This window comes from Onychomys torridus, chromosome 3 (genome assembly GCF_903995425.1).
Source record: "Onychomys torridus chromosome 3, mOncTor1.1, whole genome shotgun sequence".
In the NCBI taxonomy this organism is placed as follows: domain Eukaryota; kingdom Metazoa; phylum Chordata; class Mammalia; order Rodentia; family Cricetidae; genus Onychomys; species Onychomys torridus.
The window spans coordinates 8760722-8782286 of NC_050445.1; positions in this window are offsets into that span (position 1 = coordinate 8760722).

Below are 21565 nucleotides of genomic sequence, written 5' to 3' on the forward strand. Positions count from 1 at the left end.
CATGCTGCATTAGGTTTAATAAGGAATCTAGAGCTGAATTAAAGTATATGAAGGAAGTATATAATTTACATAAAAACCTGCCTGCATCATTTCTATAAAGAACTTGACTATCTGAAGATTTGGATATCTAAGAGCAGAGAAAGGGGCCAGTAACCAATCCCCAGTGAACACCAAGGGATCACTGTGATTCTTAGCACATTGTCTTAGCATACTATATACGTTTCCCCTGTTAAAAACCTGAAGAGTTCATGAATATACCACTGGAAATGCTCACAAGCCTAGGATTAATAAATCTGACTCTGAAAATCATTATAATATGGATATGTTAAAATTTAAAATATATATTATCAATATCACTCTGCCTCTTCCATGAACTCTGGCGCTTAGAGTCTGGGAAAATAACGTCAGTTCTGCCTCCTCCCAGCACACAGTGGGGACCTTGGGTGATGCAGAGATGACTGAGACCACCACAAAGGTGCCTGGGAGGCTGTGGGATAGAGCCCTGAAAGAAAGCTAAAGGGAGCAGGGCGGTTCCGTGAGATAAGGAAGCAGAGCTAGAGAACCTGGGGATTTTTTAAAGTAATCTTTAATTATGTGAGAGGATGTTTATATAAGAAGGTGACCTTTTCTTTCCCCATCTCTTCTGGGACAGGGTCAAAAGCAATGGACTAAGCTGGCCGGAGAGGGCTTAGGTAAGACAGGAGGAGAAGGAATTTCCTCAATGTGGAGATCGTTAAAGACTAGAATGAGTTAGTAGGGAGTCTGTGGACACTCTGCCTCAGGGGAACACTTAAAAATAAGATAAATTTTCATCTGTCAGGGAGGGTTTAGAAGTAATCCAACCAGAAGGTCTCTCAAAGCACTTTCCAGCCCCATAACCTGAAGGCCAAATTCCCTTCAGTTTTATTTCTCTAGTTAAGGAGATCGGAGATGGATGCCGGAAGCACACTCAGGACTGGGGTTTGGTGGGGCAGCTCCTTCCACTTTGTAATAAGATGGTGCTTCTCACAAAGCTAACCTGTAATCCTTCCTGGAAACCACATCAAGGAAAAACTCACAGCTCAAAACTTGGCAAATTAAAAACCGTCCAGACTCCTGTACTTTCAACCCTGCAGATACTAACACCATCTCCTCCTCCCTTTGGTCTACTGAAAACACATTTTGTTTTTTCAAGAACGGGGTAAGGGGGCAGGTGAAGAGCCCAGAAGTCCAGAAGAAGGTAGTAGATACCCTGGAGCTGGAGTTGCAGTCAATTGAGGGCCGCCGAATATGGGAATATGGTGGGGTGACGTTGGTTCCCCCAGAAGGGCAGCAAGCATGGTTAACTGTTAAGCCGTCTCTCCAGCCCCTCTCGGTTTTTAATTTTAATTCTATCTTTTCCAGATGGTCTTTCGAAATACCCATTTCTGCAGCTAGTCAGTCACTACAGACAGCGTTTCAAAGCCTGATCAAATGCCTTTCCAGCAATGATTTAGCTGTTTCTACCCTCGCTGTGAGAGTCTGAGGAACTTAACACCCATACTTTTCATTTTTCTTCGTAGTTTTAATCAAGGCCATCGCTGAGTTTGCTTGTAAGTCCAAAGGTAGAGAACCCTGACATTGACCGGAGGTCCATAAACAAGCTGGTATAATTTACTAATTTTATTTTTCTTTAAAATGTGTCAAGTGCCCTTTGTTTCCGGTCAGATCAGGACTTGAAAGGGCTCTGCTAAACCGGCCCTCCTCCATGATCGCTGGACCTCCTCCTCTTCTTTCTCAAGCCCTGCTTTTCTCCCTGGTTTGACTTCTCCCGCCTCCTCACCTCCTCAGCTGGGAGCATTTGTTCCCTCCGAGTTCTTCCACCCTTTGTCCAGCACAAACTCTCCGAATTCGAGTGTAAAGAAAAGACATTTGGTGTGGGTGAGAGAAGAAGGGGCTAACAGTGGAAAGGGGGCATATGGACTCTGCCTCTCTAACAGCTGACTCTTAAAGGGAGCGAGACATCCCTGCAAAACACCATTCTGCCAAGGCTGGGCTTGAGAAGAAAGCAGAAACCTGAGCACCTAGAGACAACACGAACTCATTTAATTGTGAATTAAAGTCGATCGTACCAGTTAGACTGTTCGTGAGACTTACCCATGTCCCCAACTTTGCTTACAGATGAAAGTTAAGATGGCTAAATGACAGTCACCAAAATAAAAGGAATAAGTCCTTGTTTTTATTTGTGTAGAAGCTTGCTGAAGACCTTAAAGTCTTGGTGAGAATGAGGTGAGGAGGGATATGCTTTACCCCACAAGGAGAGGACGAAAGGTGTGTCTCTACATAAGGGACAGAAACCAGGGCCATGTCAATGGTGTCTTTTATTCAGGGTTCTCTTCATTCATGTCACAGGATGCCCTGTTCGGATGACATTTCTGGGTAGAGTTAAGCCAATTATTGGATATAAATGGGTAAGTAGACATTACTGTAATTCTTTTAAACGTGTTCGGTTAAAAGAGATTTGCCCCATGCTTCAGGAAGAGCAGCTGCCCAGTCTTCTTACCTGAAGAGTCCCAAGGCAGCACATGCAGGAGACTGCAAGCATCACTAGATTAATCCTTAAATTCATGCACATTTGTACACAAAAGAGATATTAGCTTGGGCTTCTGAAAAGTCCACCAAATAGCAAAATGCATTATTAAATATTTAAGACATGGAGAGGCGTGGATCAATAGGAGGCAGGCTTCTTGAGCAGAGTTGGTCTCAGCAGACTATCTGGGTCGGAAACCTCAATGCTTTTGCCCTCTGGTTTACCTGGAGAGGCGGCTGCGGCCCCAGTCCTTGGCAGACCACTCAGAATCCGACGTTCCTTTCTCAGAAGGAGAGACAGAGATGACAGACAAACAGAAAGCTATATATGGATGTGTAAGAGAGAGATGAGGCAGAGAAGAGCCTGGATTTGTGTTCCTACCCAAGCCTGAAAGACAAAGGTGGCTGCATGGTGGAAGAGACTGCGGTTCCATGGACTGGTAATCATGTCCTTCCTGGGACAATTCCTGGGGTCCCTGAAGCCTTGAGAGACTAACAAAACCAAATCAGAACCCACTTCAACACGGCCACTTTCTCCGTTCGCCAAGCAACACTCTCCTTAGTGGACAAGAATGTGTTTTCACACCCGCTGAGTCTTCCCTTCAACCATCTCAACCACTAAAAGACAAACAAACAAACACAAAAACAACAAAACACTGGCTTGCTCCCCTTTGTCCCTTACTCCATCTCCCCCAACTCCCAGAACTGAAGACACTGCAGAAATGCCCCTAGACACAAGGGATCTGCTGCAGGGTGCTGGGCCTCTATGGAAACTTCTGGAAATATGGCAAGTTCTACTGCAGCAAAACAAATCACTCTTTGAATAAAAAGCGCCAAAAGTTAGAGGGAAGAGCAGATGAAAGCTGCAGAGGTCTTCGTAAATTATGTATGCACCATGCCTCGGATGCTCGAAGGGGTCGTGAATTCAGAGATCTCAACAGCACCAACAACAACAACGAGCCAATATCTGACACCTTATGTTCCTGAAACTCATTACAGCTCTGGGAATGGAAGCACAGGGCAGAACCGAAAATCTACTAACAGGAAATAAATTATTTAGAAGAAGAAACGTTCTTGTTTTGTCCCTTGCTCCTGGAGCTTTTCCCGACAGTTTCAAAACTTCCAGAAAAAGGAAGAACCCTGTCTCCTACATTATCTCTCCAATTAAAGTGACCTCTGGCCTAGGATGGGAAGGATCGCCTTGGCCTTTGTGGACCAATCTGAAAAATGCACAATGCACTGGTCTTAACCCTTTCTTCTCCTTCCAAAGTGTCCTAAGGAAATAAACCACATCTCATCTAAGCCAGAGGCCACATTTGCTCCTTCAGTCTGACTTCCCAGTGAATGAAAGCCCGGTTCCTTCAACTAAATCACAATCTGCGACCAAGTTGCTGATACTCTCTGTGCCTGAAATCCCACACACCCCCACCTTCTGTTTCCAGCGGCTCTCCTAACACTTGTCTCTGGCATCCAAGAGTACATCTGCATTGCTTGCTCTGCACTGAGCTGAAGCATGACACATTTCACATGTGAGATGAGCCTGTGGCTCTAAGTGACCCACTGTGAGCACTGATCGCTTGCTCTTCCCGGGGTCCACGGCACCTCCCTCACACAATAAAGCCCAGCCTACTTAATGAACAAATGAAAAGCATTTATAAAGTGCTAAGGCCAAGCTGTGCACTGTCCCTCCCTCCTTCCCTTCCCTGATGATTTCCTTGAGAATCATTCTTTGTCCCCTAAGACATTTTAGTAATCAAAGGAATGTACGCTGTTCCAAAAGGCCTACACATTCTGTTTCTTATTTCAAAAAAAAAAAAATTTTTACTGGAATCCTCCCTGCCGCATGTGGATTGAATTTCCATTCTCTTCTCCCTATTTCCACCTTTCTTTATTTCTGTCTCCATCAGAGCAGAGCATTCAGTATGCTGCAGAAATAATTTTCTGCTGAATGAGGTTTGGCCATAAGTCAAGGGCAGATTTATTAAGGCCCTTGCACAGCCTATTCCCTGGCACTGTTGACATGACAGCTTAAATCTCTGATCACCCTTACATATAACCCCTTCACTGCTAAACAGTGCCCCATCCAGAGCCAAGCAGCCCTGCCTGCCACTGAAATGAGCTAAAAAATGCCCTGGAGTCCATGGAGACGGGGCTTCTTCACCAGGACCCAGTGTTTCCTGGGAGCGCCCAGTGTGTCCAGAAATACTCAAGTAGTCTGTCTCTACTCGAGGCTTGCTGCTGTTTTCTACCTGCTTCTAGCAGAAGGCCACCTCATTGTCAGTACTGCCAAGGTGCGAGAAAACTCCACTCTGGTGTATCGCCAAGACAGCTATTTTATCTATCAAAGCAGTTGAGTGCTCCATGAGAGTGTTGACATTTCTGTTCGGGTTTTCTGGTTTGTTTCCATTTTTTAATGATTTTTGCCTTTCTGTAACAGTTTACAGTATCCAGCACTGCATAAGCCAGTCTAAGCACACACACACACACACACACACACACACACACATATACACACATACACACACACACATACACACACACATATACCACATATACACACACATATACACACAAACCCACATACACACACACAAACATAAACACACAAACACACATACACACACAAACACAAATACACACACATATACACACATATACACATATACACATACACACACACACATACACACAAACACAAACACACACATACATATATACTTTCTTGAAAAATAACAGAAAGTTAAGAGTAAACATTGGTACATTGAAGCTATATTGCTAGTGAGGGCAATTTATCTCATAAAATTCCTTATTAAAAAGTAGTCTAATGATTTTGTCTAGAAGCGGCCTTATGGGTCTCTCTTTTCAGCTTTAAATGCTAAAACAGAAGGCAAAGCTTGTCAAACTCCCTTTGAGTAATGGAGGAAGATTTGGAGACAAAGGGTGGACCTTTTGTGGACTAAGGGTATGTAGACTAACTCTCTAAAAATGTACATAGTGGATGAGAGGAATCTTTGGTCAGGAGAAAAATAATTCCCTGAAGTTAACATAGGGAGAGTCTCACTGTCCATGACTCCATGATGGAGCCCTACCTTCCCTTGGGAAATGAAGTGTGGTAGGAGTGGGAGAGACAGGCAGAGAAAATGGCTAGAGGCAGTTGTCAGGGATTTGGGGGTGGGGGCTTCCTTTCCACAAAAAGAAGTAGAAAATCATGTCCAAACAGAATTAGCACAACCCCATAATCTCCTCGACCACAATGTCAGCCACGGGGCACAGTCCTCTCAAGCTGTAATTACTTCTAGAAAAATAAAAGAATCTTGGCGCCCAGCCATGGAAGGGCATCCTCAGAGAAGAGCTAGCCACAGGAATGTTTAGAGAGGTCATACATCTTCTGTTTTTGTTTAGGTAAACACAAGTTTCTGCCCATGCCCTGTTACCGCCAGAGACACTTGAAGAGAAATAAGAATACATTTTTCTTTCAGCGGAAGATTAATTGTACATCCCCTGACTTGAGTGCTGGTGTGGTCCTTGGGGCCTCACAAACTCTGACTAGAAGAAGCAAAGCAAAACCATACAGAAAATACACAAAGAGCTGAGGAGAGCAAATTCTCCAGGAACTGGCTCTCCGTTGTCTGGAAAAATTACCAAAATTAAGTCAAATTCCCAGAAAGTTGGTGCTTGCAGAAGACCACAAATGGTTTCTTGGGGGGGGGGGTGACCCACTAAAAGAAACGCTGTGCTGCTGTGCTCATGGGGTCCCCAATTAGCCCTACAGAACGAGCCACTGGCCCTGTGCTCGTCTCAGAGTACGGATTGGATTCCTTGAAGGGGAGGCCCACCTGCTGAGGTGCTTACCTCTTGGGCAAGTCTGGCCTAGTCCCTATCACCTGCTACACAAGGTCACCCTCCAGCTCACTTGCAGGATACTTTCATTATCTGCTAAATAAGCCAAGAGGGCTCTCCCTTGCAGAGAAATAGATGTGTTCCCCCACTAATCACAGCCATTCATCTCCTTGGAGCATTCTACATGGACCCTAGCCATGACTTCAGGCAGGCATTTATCTTCAGGGTTATGGGACATTCAGCTAGATCTGCTCATTGTGGGAACATTATTTTAATCTAAGTGCTCTAATGTCTAATCATAATAGTATAGGTGTCCCATTCCTTAAATGTTTCCATTTTTAAACCATTCTCAAATAACTTTTGTAATTGAATCTACTCCCGGGAATTCTTATTTATGAAAACAAGTTGCCCATAAACACATTTGGAAAACCACTTTCCCAACATCTCTTCTCCAGCGCCTTAACAGCGGAGAGTGCGACAGCCACATTGGAAGTACAAAAACTGACAGCTTTTGTGCCTTTGGATCTTTTTCCCCTTCTAATGCCCTAACGTTTCCGAGTATTTGAGAGCCGCCAGGGACAATAACTCTGGTTTAATAACTGTGAAATGCTATTGAACTAACAATAAAAAATATTCCCCGCCACCAAACAATATGATACTCACAATGGCCAGCGCTGCTGCCAATCACAAGGCATTCACGCTAACGTAGCCTGAGTTCCTTTAGCGGCAGGAACAGCCCCCGGAATGGGTGTTTACACAGCAGGGAGATTTGGGTTGCCCTAGGAGAGTTCCTCAGCCACATGCCACTGTTCCAATGCCACAGACTGCTGCATTTATGTTGCTCTAGAAGAAAAACACGTCCCTTGTTTGCTGAAAGAAGCATCAGGACGGTGTGCTGGTGTTCGTGGCCTGAACCGTCCTCATTCTTGCTCTCCTAGCCCATCATCAGCTCTCGGAGCACTCATCCCATAGCACCACTAAAACATCTCTAGGTTTCTGATTTTGATGGATAAGTTTGCCAGGATAACAAATTATTTCACAGAAAGGTGATTTTTTTTTTTTAATTCAAGAGTAAAATGGGGCCAAAATACATCGCACCTAAAATAAATAAGGAAGGCGGAAAACACTGTTTACTTAATGTGGTGAAGAGTCTCTCCCTGGAAAAAGTTTTAGCAAGCCCCAGCAATTCGTCCTCAAAAAGACTGCCCAGTGCCCACTCCAGGAAGTCAGTAACACTGCTGTCTTGCTGGCTGCTGCTGTTTTCACATGATTTAGGCAAACTGAACATGCTCCTAAGAATATATTATGTGGCAAATGGATGAGAAAATGTCCTCATTTAGCCTCGTTTGGTATTAGTCATGACCCCGGATTGCTGTACAATGTCTAGATAAATAAATCCAGAAACGCAAGCAGAAGAAGCATGTGGGTCCATCCCAGAGGACTAAGGAACCCACTTGTGCAGACTGAAGTCATGCACTGATTTCTGCAGGTCTACTGAGTGCTATGGCACCCTTATCCTCTGCCTGCCATGAACTGGGATTTGATTCAACAGAGACGGTCCTAAGTTGATTCTTCCTCTGACCAAAAGGAGCAAAGGAGAACATTCTCGTGCAACTGCAGTGAATTGTCACAGGGATGGACAAAAAGGCACATTAAGGTCAGAATTTCATCTTTATTTTTGACTTTGGATGGCAGAGGGGCAGTTCTGAAAGGGTTCCAAGAAGAAAATGTAAATGGGAGGGCTCTGGGAAGTGATGACAGGATTCTTAAAATTTGATGCTACTGCATCCTCTGCAGAGATGAAATCTTTTTAAAAAAATAAAAATACATAATCCTCACATCAGCATGTGGAGTGAGTTCAATTCTGTCATAGGGTTAGTTTCCTAGGAAGTGTTCTCTGTCCCTCCCTCTCTATCTGTCTGTCTCTGTTTTCCCTGTCTCTCTCCCTCTCTATCTCCCTCTCTCTGTTTCTCTACCTCTCTCTCTAGCTCTGTCTCACTCTCTGTGTCTCTCTCTCTCTCTCTCTGTCTCTCTCTCTCTCTCTCTCTCTCTCTCTCTCTCTCTCTCTCTCTCTCTCTCTCTCTCCAGACTACAGTCTCCTTGAGAAGAAGAACATTGTATTCTCCACTAATGGCACCCTGACAGTTCCTACCACTATGGCCACTAAGAGGACAAATGTCTGCTGACACCTAGCTTCACTTTCTCCGGAGCTAAAGTAATTATTAATGTGATCATATGAATGGTCAAATAGCAGTTTCATGTGGTCAATGTGGTGCTTGTCACCATGCTTCTACTGCAAGCTACCTCATCCCACCCACCAACATTTCTAAGCTAGTGTTTGCTCGTCACCAAAGCTAGACCTAACTCTGCTTGCCAGTGAAAAATGGGACAAACAGATTAATTAAGACTTTGCCAAAGCTGAAGACTTGCTTGAAGAGTGGCTGAATCGGGTATTAATCCCTAAATCTAGCATGTTGGGAGACCTTTGTATTGTAAGTTGAAGATACCCATACGTTATGACCCAGTCCCTGTGGACACAAGGATTGGAGCTGACCAGGTGTGGGTCATGGGCCTACTCAACTCCTGGGGACCACAGATTAGCAACCCATCAGAACCATCTAGAAAATAGACAGTTTCCCAGAATGGAGGGGTGGTGGGGAGAAGGCAGACAAGACCACAGATGTTCAGCATTTGCCCGTCAATCTCGTCCGTCCCTGTATGCTGCTACCATGCCTGAGAGCTCTGACTGGGACTCTGTAGCTCTTGGGCTATCCTCTCAATACAGAGTTGATCATAAGACTTACCCCACTTTGGAAGACACCACTCTCCTGGCCTCAACAAGATGGCTAACTGCTTGCTCCCTATCAGGACCAATGAGCCCAAGGAGTTAGTGCAGGCTTTTCTGTATCAAGTGCATTTAGTTTTCATATGAATCTGTTGGAGCTGATCTGTGTCGTGCCTACAGACAATGCTAGCCAGGTGTGGCAGTGCACATCTGTAGTCCTACCTACCTGGAAGGCGGAAGGAGGAAGATCATTTGAGTCAGGAAGTCAAGGCCAAAGCGAGGAAATAGAGAAAAGAGCCTCTCCCTTAAACACAAACACACAAAGATGCAGACAAAAATACAACACTGCAGGTGGATCAGATTTAAAAATCAGGTGGCTTTTTTTCCTCATAAAACAAATAGACGTGGGGTGGGCATCAGGACAACCCTATCACACCTAGGTAAACCTGCAAAAATGGAGAAAAGGGGGCAAGATCTGCTACATTTCTAGAATGTGGCCAACATCTCCAGCATCTCTAAATTAGTTTGAGGAAGGCAAAGGTTATCAGGAAATGAAGTTAAAATAGTCTGCAGATAACCCTGTGCCGTTATAATATTTGTCCAGTGATTTATTGATAGAAAGTTAAATAATTGATCAAATCTACATCACTGTTAATACTTACATATTGAATTAACTGGATGAAATTCAGGTTGCTTGGCCTTCTGATTGAAATTCAAGCGTGCCACACTAACAGACTTTGCTCTCTCTCTCTCTCTCTCTCTCTCTCTCTCTCTCTCTCTCTCTCTCTCTTGAGGGGAAAATGCTAAATCTGGTAACAATGAAGAAGCAATAGACACAATGTCCTAGCAGAGCTGGGCTGTAGCTAAAACCCAAAGGTTGTAACTGTGAACTGTGAGCTGGCCTGAGGCTATACTACTGTGGGATGGAGGCAGTGAAGTGGGAGAGTCTTGGTTTTGAAGAATGCCTTCACTGAGCAGGTAACTCTTCCTGTGTGCCCCATGAAGGTCAACACTTATCTTCAGACTGTTTTTTTTTTTTTTTTTTTTTTCAGAAAAGGGCATCGCTTCAGCATCCTGCCATAACACCTAAGGGTAATGTCAAAAGCATCCAGAAAGAGAACCGTGACAGATTTAATGAGATCAGATCAAATAAGGGTTCAGCACAGCACCCCAGAGCCTATCCAGCAAGAAGAATAGAGAAAAGGGTCCACCACTGTGGACATCGAAATGGTGCTGGGACTAACTGAGCATTGCTCTAAGGAAAACTCTTTCCTGCAGGGTCGGCTTTTCACAAATGGGCATTCCCTGGGAAGTTTTACATGCCAGTCACCCATCAGAAATTTCTGCTTTGTCAGCTGTAGGCCATCACACACATCAACAGAGTAACTAGTTGGAGGCCCAATGATTGTGGGAGGCAAGGCGGGCAGTGAATAGTTGTTGATAAAGAATGTTTTCTGCTTGGTTGATGGCTACCTACACATGACAGAACAAAACAATAAAAATAGCAGTAATAGGGGCTGGAGAGATGGCTCAGTGGTTAAGAGCACTGGCTGCTCTTCCAAACAACCCAGGTACAATTCCCAGCACCCACATTGCAATTCACAATGCTCTGTGACTCCAGTTCTGGGAGAATCTAATGCCCTCTGCTGGCCTCTGTGGGTACTGGACATACATATGGTACATATACACATATGCAAGCAAAACACCCATACACATGAAAAAGGTTCTTTATTTAAAAAGAATATAATTATGATGATAATAATGGAGTGACTACAGTACAATGACACACATATATGAAAATGTTTAATGAAGCTTATTTTGCATGCTGATTTTTAAATTGATAAAATATAGTAAACATAAACATATATATATGGCAATTAAGCTATAGTAAGAACTGTTCTAAAGTATGGTAAACCTGTATACTAACTACCTATACACCTACTTGCAAGGCTTCCCCATTTTACCCATTTCATAATATAGATCACATAAAGCAAGTGGCTATAGCAGAACTAAAAGGAAGCAGTTCACCACCAATGGCCATAGTCTTCCCTATTATAAACACTGACCTAAGCAGGAAGTTTATGTTTGACATAAGAAACTGTTTATGACATGCACTTAGTGCATATTATGATTTTACCAATGACCTAATATGGATTCAACCCATCATATTATAATTAACTATTATTATGACTAGGATTGTTACTATTCTAATAATTAATAGCATGCTGACCAGGTCTGACTAAAAATCGCATAAGAACTAGTGGTCAAGGGGCTGGAGAGGAACAGCAGTTAAGAGTACTTGCTGCTTTCCCAGAAGTCCCAAATTCAGTTCCCAGAAGTCAGGTCAGGTAACCCATAGCCACCTATAACTCCATCTTCGGGGGATCGAATGCTCTCATCTGTCCTCCATGGGCACCTTCACGTGTGTGGCATCCCATCACACAGACACACACCTGTAGACACTAATAAAAATAGAAAGGAATCTTTTAAAAAGCAACTGATGATTGAAGTTCTTCTGACAAGCCAACGCTCTGACCCCATTTCCAACCCAAATTAACTGATTTCCTAATTCAGAAAAGAGGTTCTCCCTTGATATTTTGAGTAATTTGGTTGTGAAGCCTTCAGATGAAACTCTAAAACCTGACCATTGCAGAACTGACATGTTTCAGCATATTAAAATAGTATGACTTTTTTTTTAAAGATCTGAAGTCTAAAGCCATCTAAAATATAGAAAGAATTTGAGTATTCTCAGCCAGACTTTCAAACTTGGTATTCAGTTGCTTCTGTGTATAACTCCAGAGAGGAAAGTGTTGACAAAAACCCACTTAAGACAGAAGAGCCAGCAACCAGCACAATACAAACTCAGCTGGACAGATGTTCTGCAGGCATTATTTAAGGATGATAGCTGAGAAACACACCATGGCTGATGTTGGAGTGTAGTATCTAGCCGACAGCAAGCAATGGCTTCATGGTATTTGGTATTGAGTGGCAGGATGGACCCAACCAAACCCACAGAGACAGTGTCTGTGCTGAGGGGCAGGACCCTCTCTCACCCAAGCCTGCCTCCTTCTGCCCCCATGCAGGAAATGACCTGGGGATGATGAAAATCTATTGCTCACAATGGTGCTTAGACCCACAGAACTTGGAGGCGCCAGAGCAAGACAAAGGATCTTAGCTGATTTGGAGTTTTACTTTGTACACTTGCCTTCTAAGTGAAACAGTGGTCTAGGTAGCAGCAAGGGAGGATCTGGGGACCAGGATCTTTGTGCAAAGGGGTTTTTTTCCCCCACTAGAGTACACATTGTCATTCTAAGAGTTTCTGTCAGCTGTAAGCTTTTGCTTGCAAGTGTTTGTGTAGTTATTAATGTTAAAACAGAGGCTACAATATCTGCTTTAAGTTGCAGGCACCAAAGAAAAACTGTCTCCCTGGTTAGCAGGCTTCCCTCCCTGGCAGCACTAGAGGGGCATGTTTGTTTTAGGCTGAGGGAAGAAGGCAGGCAGGCAGAAAATGAGCTGAGAAACGGCTTTTTATTTTTTTTTTTCAAGTGTGGCAGCTCATTAATAACCAGTGAAGGAGGGACTCGGGAAGCCTCACAGCACATATCTCTACAATTCATTTAATATTCCAGAGAAATATGCTCCACATGAAGTGCTCTGTGGGCCTAAATTCTAACTCACAGTCCCTTTCAAACAACTTGAGGAGCTGCAGGCTCTGGGGAGCTTCCAGAACTTTTGAGGAAAGAGAATTGTGGGTATTCCAGTGTAGAAGTACAGATGCTAGAGGGCTAGGGCCAAGGCTCGGTGATGGCATGTTTGCTTATCATGTGTGGGGCCCTAGCTTCCAACCCCAGCGCCACAATAAAAAAGAAAAAGAGTTGTGCTTCATTTAGTGAAATCAATCGAACCAACCCAGCTCTAGTCCATTTTTTTATTTTCTAAGCTCATTTATTATGGCAAAATGCTCAAACTCACGTCTTTGGAAGTTGCTTAGCTTCTGTTAAGTAGAGTATACCATATTTATTTTGACAATTTTTAGACCTGCTTCAGTGTACAAAATTTATCAGGTGATGCCAGAAGCCTTTTAAACCGCAGTTGAGTCTGTTTAAACCAGGCTGGTCCCCGGGGGACATGAGTAGAAGAAATGTCTGCATTTTGGCTAACGGGGGACAGAAGTAAAGAAGAGAGGTGCGTTTTCACTGCCTTGTGTACCTGTGCTGTCTGTAACATGAGTAGTTCTGAAAGCTGCCTGAAGGCTAGCTATCCCTGCTTCCCTTCGTAGACCTAGGCAACAGGCAAAGGTGAGGGAGAAGGCAGACGCCTTCTCACTTGCGACCTCCTGTGGGAGCAGAGGAGGAGGTGGACATGGGGTGAGAAAGGATTGAGCAGGTGGGCCTATGGTTTTTGCCTTATATTTAAAACACAAAAGCAGCCGGGCGGCGGTGGCACACGCCTTTAATCCCAGCACTCGGGAGGCAGAGGCAGGCGGATCTCTGTGGTGGTATTGTGTTTGAAATAAGCTTATCTGGGGTCAGAGAACAGGACGGCCACAATATTAAACATGAGGATAGGCAGTGGTAGCACACGCCTTTAATCCTAGCATTCCAGAGACAGAAATCCCTCTGGAACTCTGAGTCCAAAGCCATGTTAGAAACAGCCAGCCCTGGTGACTCACACCTTTAATCCCAGGGAGTGATGGCAGAAAGAGAAAGATATATAAGGTGTAAGGACCAGAAACTAGAAGCATTTTGGCTGGTTAAGCTTTCAGGCTTTGAGCAGCACAGTTCAGCTGAGATTCATGTGGATGAGGACACAGAAGTTTCCAGTCTGAGGAAACAAGACCGGCTGAGGAGCTGTTGAGGTGAGGTAGCTGTGACTTGTTCTGCTTCTCTGATCGTCCAGCATTCACCCCAATACCTGGCCTCAGGTTGGTTTTTATTAGTAAGACCTTTTAAGATTCGTGCTACAGATCTCTGTGAATTCAAGGCCAGCCTGGGTCTCCAAAGCGAGTTCCAGGAAAGGCGCAAAGCTACACAGAGAAATCCTGTCTCGAAAAACCAAAAAAAAAAAAAAAAAAAAAAAAAGCAAAAACACTCCTGAAGACAAAGAAGATAACAAACAAGTAAGAAATAACACGCCCAGGTTTACCCTGAACTCAAATAAACTTCCGGCTTGAGGGACTGACTACAGATCCACAGCCGGGCCACTGTCCCAGGACGGGATGATTCCTCTCTGCACACCCAAGCCTTTGGTGCTAGATGAAAATGTCAAAAGTGATGTTCCACAGCGTTTTCTCCAGTGCTCAAGGAAGAACAGGCCCTGTTTGTTCAGAGAAACTTCTGGGCTCCCCTTGGCTCCCCTTCATCCTATTTTTTTTCCCCAAAGCCCTCAGAGAAAGTGTCACCCAAACATAAGGAATCGGTCATTAGTGTGTCTAACAGAGGACGTTTTTACATAAAACTCTGAATCTATAATGAACAAAAGCAACTGTTCAAAACTCTCAGAAAGAAAAAAAAAATCGCCCAGCAATTTTAAGTAAACGGGCAAGATTAATGGATTGTCATATAATGGGAAAGGAGAGTATTAGGAAAAGGTTGAAAGCAGCTCTACAAAATTGGTTTGGAATTCGAGTCTACCCGAAGGCCCCTCGGCAGGAGCATCACCGTCTGCAGAACTTTTCCACTAAGCGGTGTATTAATTTGAAAGCCTTGCTTTGCCCAGTCACCCGGCGCTTCGTGGTTGGTTTTATGTTAAAAATGCTTAGCATGAACCCTGTGCTGAAAGTTTGCCCAAACATCTCATAGTTGACTGCAAAGCTGAGTGCCTGGGGCTCCAAGTCTGTGCCTCAAGAATGTGGGTGACTGGGGACCTTCTGGCTCCACACCTGGATTTGTCAAGGCCTCTTAGCGGCTGCTGGGAATGTGCCCTGCCTGGGGCCTGAGGCTCTCCCCCATCACCCCTCTGACAGACGAAAACACAGCAGGCTCTGTTGCTTGACTGACACATTCCTCTCCTGTCTGCTTCTGAAAGGACTTTATTTAACAGGCCTGGAGTAGGGCTTTTGACTGACAGATTGAGAAGGGTAAAAGTCATTGGGTTCCATTAAGCTCTGTAACTTCTCTGGAACAAAACACCTTTAAAAAAAAAAAAAAAGTGGGGGAGGTAAAGCTGTGGAGAGTGGGGGCGTGAGCTTTAGGGAGAAAAAAGGGGATTCTTTTCAGGTTCAAAAACAATCCTTCTCTTTGCCTTCTGTCTATCAATTAGGGCGGCATTCCCAGAGGGAATACAGGCCCGGCCTCATTGGTGTCATTCAGCTGCCAATCTCCTGACAGGGACACCAAAGGGCCTCATGTAGCGCTGCGGAAACTGTCTGTCATGCCATCAGCAGCTGCTATGACGACATCGCCTGTTTTTCTAGGACTATTGGGGGGTGGGGGTTCACACTAACAGTCCAAGACTCTTGGTCCAAATCTCTGTTCATATTTTCCTGTCTCTCTCTCTCTCTCTCTCTCTCTCTCTCTCTCTCTCTCTCTCTCTCTCTCTCTCTGTGTCTCTCCCTCCCTCCCTCCCTCCCTCTCCCTCTCTCCAAATCTCGGTATGAATTCTCCACAAAAACAACCCTAGGCTTCCTTGGTAAATAAGAAATCACGCGCCAAGGACACGTTAGACAGGCTCTGCTTCTGGGAAAACTCAAGCCCTGACTAACCGTATTCAGCAGTGTAGGTTCAGATAAGTCCAAAGAAGCAGCATTGGCAGTGAAAGGCTGCTCCCTCCTCTGAGAGACCTGCCCAGGCCCCGAGCGTGTGAAGAGGACCATGCGAGCCCACAGCAACTTCCTGCCAAGCCTCAACCTTGTTTGGGTTGCTGTGGGTTTCAATCCCCTCCTGAGTTTTGCTTGGAAGCCAAAGACTCCAATAGAGCCCAAAACCCTGAGCCAAACTCAGCACCAAGCAACCACTTCCCACTTCCCTGTTTATCAGCCTCACTTCCTGCCTTCCCCAGGGGGCAGACTCACAAACTGACTTGGGTTTGCCCCAAAGATCGCTCAGCCTCAGCAGAGCTTGTTGAAGGAGTACCACGTTTACCTGAGCTTTCTGGATCGGCTGGGGGAAAATCCCCTCCTCCCTTTTGACCCTCTCCTCCTTCTGTCGGTTCCATCCTGCCTAAGGCTCTGAAGGTAAATCAAAGAAGCAGAGTGGCCACCTGCAAAGATGCACGCTTGTCACTCTGTGTTTGGAAACTGCTGGGTTTGTAACTCCTAGCATTTTCCTGGAAGTCTTTCTCATTACAGGGAGTGACTTCCAAACAGTAATGATAGCACTCTGTACCAAAATGAGAGCTGGAGAGCATGGCTGCCAAGCCCCGAGGTCGGGGCCGCTGTGTTGCAAGCTTCTGCCTCAGCTACAGTTCTTCACACACTCTGTACAGACCTCACAGAGTGCTTAGCCAAACCCTGCAAGCGCATATACCTAGTCTCCATACTGCCAGACCCACAAAGCCTATTACTTCTTTTCCATATTCTGAACGAGCTGCCGGGGTCTTGCCCTTTCTGAGCATCAATCTATCACATGCTGGCTTCACCCAGATGCTGGGTCTTGGATATGAAGACTGGGCCTGAGGAAATACAGAATTAACCAGGTTTTTGGCACAGGGAATCCACGCAGAGAGGAGCAAATGGCCAGGATGATGATGACAAGAAAGAGACAGAGAGGTTAACTCGATTGTCCCCTTCCTCCTCTCTAGCCCCAGGAAGACACCCCCAGGAGCTAGGCCTTGGCCATCTGCACCGACAGCATCTGTGGCAGTCATGTGTGGCGTGATGGTTCACTAACGAATGAGCATTTGCAAACTGCCTTGCAGGTCTCTGGTTGCTATTGCTTCATGTTTCTATCAATGAAGCAGAAAGCCAGCCGAAGGCAGTGGGCAGGAAATCCAAGCACTGCTTACATCACATCGCAACTCCTAGAGCTGTACAAAAAGAGGTATCCGTGCTGAACCCAAGGATGTTGTGAGCACAGTGCTTATGGTCAGTACCTTGAGACCAGCACTTGGAGTAACCCCAAATGAACAGATGGCTTGGCTCTCCTGGTTACTTAATGGTGGCCTGTTCTCATCCGTGGTCCTGTGCTTTTGCCCAGTGTCTCGTAACCCCACCTCTGCTCTGTGAGTTTTCGATATGACTTCAGATGGAGTGTTATACGAGGTTCATGCTTCTACTCATACTATAGAAGACAGCTTTGAAACATCTCTTTATTTAATTCTAATAATACATGAATATCAAAATATCTGTCCTGCAAAGACAACCGTCTCTCCTTCCTGTCTTCTCAAGCCAGTCCTGGCCCTTTGCTCTGTTTTGGGTTCTGTGTAGTCCCTTCTAGCCTTTTGTTTCAACAGCCCTTCTATTAGATATGGTGCCTCTCTTGAGTTTTCTTTCCATTAGGTTTGCAAAGGTTAAGTGGGTCGTCCTCTGGGCCACCAGAGGATACTCTGTTCCCTGAGAGTGGTGTTCCCTGTGTGGTACCTTAAGTGAACTCTCTTTTCTCTTGGCAGTACTCTATAAGTGGTTGTGGATTGTGGATAATATTCATTAAATGTATCATTGTTTGATTTCAACAGAATAAGTAGTTACTGCTGGTTAGTAGCTGTGTGGGGGTCTAGATAATATACTCAGTTTTGATAAGTGGATTCCCCTCACAGTAGATGAATTCACTTCTCTCAGATTCCTTTTTTTTTTAATTATTTTGCTTTTTTTTGGCTTATTTATTTGTTTATTTTTATTTCTATTTTATGCGAATTAGTATTTTGCCAGGGGTGTCGGGTCCCCTGGAACTGGAGTTATAAACAGTTTGTGAGCTGCCATGTGGTTGCTGGGATTTGAACTCCTGTCCTCTGGAAGAGCAGCCCGTGCTCTTAACTGCTGAGCCATCTCTCCAGCCCCCTCCTCTCAGATTCTTAAAGATGTAAAAGAACAATACAGTCTTCCAGATACATGATTCTTGGACCTTCCAGTTTCATCCCAAACAAAAAAACAAGGCTCAGCAGGAGACATAAAATCTAACATCTCCCCACACCACGTCAGTAAATTCCCAAGCCAAAAGTATCAATAAATTAACAACTAGTCACTTTGTGGTGGCTTGTTACATCTTTCAGTCTGTCTCCAGAGTGAGCCGGGGGCATAGATATGAACAATCACTTTTGTTCCCACTAAGACAAATTGGAAGATGAGGCCTGAATGTTCATTGACATACTATGTATGAATCTCGAAATAGCACAGATACTCACATTAAAAGGAAGATACACCATTACTATTGCTAAAAATTATGCAATGTTTTGTATTATCTGCTCATCCTCATCTCCCAGTAAACAGATAACATTGAAGACACGGAATGCAGCAAGTGCCAGGTGTCAGAATAATCAAAAATAATTGATGGGGAAACCCCAATACATCGTTCTTAGTAACACAACTGTATGTGAGATGTATATTTCTGATACTTCAAGGAAGTGTTTGGAGCTGTCTGAAAAGATGAATTGCACTGATCTATTCAAAGTACAGAGGCAGCTGGCACACCCAAACAGCATGAAAGCTGCATGTTTCCTGGTTAAGGCTTTGATCGTCAGCAATGCTCTTGGACTGGAGTTAAGTGGTAGATAGGCACATTCATCTTGGCTGTACTCTGTAGAAATCTATAGATTATAACAACATAACTTTACTAGAGTAATCACCATGTAAGTGAAGGTTTGTTTTAAAGAAACTCAGCTAATTGAGGTCAGGGTAATGGCAATCTTAGCTGTGGTTGAGATTATTGTGGACTGTGCTAGAAATTTAACCCAAATCTATGGGGTTTCCCTGTTCCTTTCATAGGACTCACAAGCTTAAACAAAACACGGTGCCCTCTAACTCTCAGACACTCCTGCTGTTCTTAAATCTAAAAGAAGGAACGGAAGCAAGTAAGACAGAGAACCGAGGAAGAGATGGGAAATAAAGATGGCTAGGCTTGTCATGAAGGTTCTGAGTTGAGAAGCCATAGAAACCAGAAGTTGAGGGGGATCAGGACCATAGAGAGCCAGACACACAGAACTTTTGTCACAGTGTGAGCATGCATCCAGGGCTTTTAGAATGAGCAATGAGGAAAAGCTTCTCTGGTGTATGAATGAAATGGATACCATGTTGCCTCTACATAGGAAGGAGCTGACTGCCAAACTAATTCCACTCTGTAATCTTTTTTTCTGAAGTCAAACATTGACTGTCTTCCACTGAAATGCTGGTTAGCTTCTCATGGAAAAGTAAATCCTTAACGGGCACACCTGCCTCCTCCTGCCTCCTGGGAAAGGTTGGGTCTTCCTGTGGTCCTGTTTGTACACTGAAAATGAATGTATTTGAATTCCATGGGGTCTTTGTTGTAATCTTGTGATTTTGAAAGGCGTGGATGCTGAAGAGCCTTTGGCAGAGGTTCTTGGTTTTGAAATGTTCCTCCATGCTCCAGATCTCTGTTTCCTTGCCCTTCAACCGTTTGTTTCTCCATCCCAAGGCGTTGACAGGTTCACAACACTAAGCTGCCAGTTCTTATTCGTTTCTGGAACCTCTTCATCTTCCCTGTGAGCTGGGGGCTTTTTTAGGATCTCTAGGTTTCTCCTGAGACTCCGGAGAGAATGAGTCAGAAAAGAAGAATCTAGACCATCCTGAAGTCATTTGTTCCACACGCTTGAGCAACATGCTTCAAATACTCAACTTTCCAGAACTGATAGGAACCTGCCTGTTTTCCAGTTACTCGACAGCTGCACGTGTGGAGGTGTGATGTAAGCTCTAGAGTGGCAGCAGGAATGACAGAGACCGTGAGCTCCTGGTGCTGCAACACAGGACCCTTCTCCTTAGACTAGCCTCAGACACGGCTGAGAGAGAGAGAAGCCCCTGCCTCTCTCACAGCAGCTACAAAGCACTAGCGGTGTTTTCAAGGCTCTGGTCATGCGCACGTGGCCTTCACCTCAGTTCCTGGTAAAGTACTTGCACTTAGTCTTCAGTTCTACCATTTCTTCCATGAAGTTTGCCACTGGGAAACAAACTCAAACTCCAAACCAGGAACCAACCAGGAGCCTAACACCCAGCTGTTCATGACCAGTAGTAGGACAGGTTAAAAGTTTCCTCCCTTCTAACAAAATAGAATGTTCCCAGCTTTAAACACATTAAATGTGTGTCTACTTGGCTTTCTGCACAGGTCACTAAGTACACCTTCAAACAGCCTCAGAAAACATATTGTTTTGACATTTATGTTTTGGGCTCACATATGCAGAAGCTGTCCATGTTAGATCAGCATGGATGTTTCTAGACACATGTGCTCTATGATATCAAAAGTGGGAATGTGATTATGCAGCTAAAGCTAGACATCGCTTTAATGGGAGAAATCCACGGAGTCTGCTTTAAGGGCAAAGGAATTTATTTGGGAAAGAAAATTCACAAGACAAAATAGAGGAATTTGTCTCAGGATCCTGGAAAGGTGAGGCATGGTCCCAGGCTGTTCTTCTGCCTGAGACCTGGTCTGTCCCAGCATCCAAAACCATGGGGAATAGAAGAGAGAGAGTATCTGTGCATCCCAGGTCTTAAGGGTCCCCCACTCAGCAGCCACACCTCAGGGGCATGTACTTCAAGGTCACAGGCAGGTATAACAGTTACCTGTTACCTCACTATGGACAGTGCTTCAAGGTCGTAGCTAGAACAGCTACCCACTACATCACTTCCTAGGTGGGACTTTCAGAGTCTAGGAAGACAGCAGGACTACACAGCACAAGGATCAGCCTCCACCCCACAATGAAGAACAAAGAGACAGTAAAACTTTCCTTTTAACTTTTGGTTGGACTCAGCCCAGCACCAGAGCTTCTTCCACACTAGACTCCTTTTCATGGTGGTTTTCTAGTTGCTGAACATGATATAAAGCATTAAAATTAACAATAAGTAGAAGCTGGAAAAATGCCTCAGTTAAGAGCACTTCCTGTTCTTCCAGAGGACCTGGGTTCAGTTTCCAGCACCCACATGGCAGCTCACAATCATCTCACTCCAGTTCCGAAGAAGCCAATACCCTCTTTTGACCTCTAAGGGCACCAGGCACACACATGCTGCACATAAATACATACATGCAAGCAAAACATACACAAAAAAATAATAATTTAAATCTAAAAAACAGATGTTCAAAAGTTTAAAGTTAGCTGGGCAGTGGTATTGCACGCCTTTAATCCCAGCACTTGGGAGGCAGAGGCAGGCAGATCTCTGTGAGTTTGAGGCCAGCCTGGTCTACAGAGCTAGTCCAGGACAGGCTCCAAAGCTACAGAGAAACCCTGTCTAGAAAAAAATTTAAATTAAACTCATTTTAAGCAAACATAAAGCAATAGCAAGGAGTCACTTTG